The sequence below is a fragment of the Oryzias melastigma genome, unplaced genomic scaffold (genome assembly GCF_002922805.2).
Source record: "Oryzias melastigma strain HK-1 unplaced genomic scaffold, ASM292280v2 sc06158, whole genome shotgun sequence".
Lineage (NCBI taxonomy): Eukaryota > Metazoa > Chordata > Actinopteri > Beloniformes > Adrianichthyidae > Oryzias > Oryzias melastigma.
Genome location: NW_023422721.1, coordinates 1 through 1369, shown reverse-complemented (window position 1 = coordinate 1369; position 1369 = coordinate 1). Strand labels below are relative to the sequence as shown.

Below are 1369 nucleotides of genomic sequence, written 5' to 3'. Positions count from 1 at the left end.
GAGTGTTGAAGATGTGGTCTCTAATCGAAGCCTTCACTACAAGCTCCCCGAGAGCGTTCGGTAAGACGAGTACTCCATGATGTGTGACCTGCATGTGCACGTGTGCGTGGTTGAAGCAGGGCCGTACACATTTCTGCATGTGATATGAATAAAGTTTATTCAGTTCAGTCCTTTTGCAAAGACAGATCAAAATGTGAGGGCCAACCAATTAATTTTATATGCATATTGCATTTGTTTTGAACTCACTATTAAATGCTAATTCAGAAATGTAACAATTGTTGAGGTTCCCACACAAAACCATATCCTAAAAATATTATGACTGATGATATTTTTTTTGTTTTAGGGCAAAATTTCGCAATTTTGCAAGCACAGAAGAATTTGCTGGGGAGATGTTTACAAAAGAGAAGCAGCAGAAGAATTTAGGATTCACAAGCCAATATGAGCTAAACCAGGTAAAAACTCCAAACATTATCCAAGCATAAACGGCTGGTTAGTTCAATGTTTTTTTGGAACCTGTTTTCAACTGTTTTAAGAAATGTGTTGAAGAAACGTGCAAAAATAAGTTTGATGTTAAAGTTTACATTATTTTGTTTTTAGACATTTTTTTTCTTACTCTTACTGGGCATTTTTTTAGAAACTCATGTCTAACCACTGGTTACCTCAAATTTCTAATCAGCCAATCGCATGGCAGGAACTCGTGTTTAGACATGTAGACATGGTCAGGATGATTTACTCCAGTTCAAACCGAGCATCAGAATGGAGAAGAAAGGGGATTGAAGTGACTTTGAACGTGGCATGGTTATTGGTGCCAGCCTGGGCAGACTCTACTGACGCTGGAAGAGTTCTACTACAGTTTATTCATTCACTGTTTCTATTTCTACAGAAAGATCATAAAAGGACTCAACCTAGAAGACTGCAAGAGATTTATACTGGAGGTGAGTTGAGCATCTGACCAACAAAGGCCAACTAACTTGAACTACTTCTATTATGGTGTGAACTTTACTATTCCGGTATTGCATACAGTTCTGCAAATCAAACCCAGCATTAAGGACCAGTGAGGCTGATGCTAGCTAGAGCTGACATGGTTGAAAACAGCACTTTCATGTTTTAGGACAAATGTGTCTATCATTTCGTTTCCCAGCATATTGTGACATTGCAAAAGCTATTTAAATGCTCTTTCTGGTTTTGGTTTAGCCTGATGTGGCACAACTGAAGGCCTGCATGTTGTTTTACATGTTTAGAAATCTAGTCAAAGAGTCTTCACAGACTGTGGTTTCCATATGCATGATTACTGTGTACATGGTTTAAATCAGGGGTCTCACATCAGGGGTATCAAGACAGTATTTTACGGCCCCCACTTTCATATGAA

The 1369-nt window shown here is 38.6% G+C and overlaps 1 long non-coding RNA gene across 1 annotated transcript; it reads left to right on the top strand.

The window, feature by feature from the left end:
- Positions 1 to 1358, top strand: LOC112140708. The gene is made up of 3 exons (XR_002918231.2): positions 1 to 60; positions 344 to 452; positions 884 to 1358. It is a non-coding gene; the product is annotated as an uncharacterized LOC112140708 (long non-coding RNA).
- The last annotated feature ends 11 nt before the right edge of the window (positions 1359 to 1369 follow it).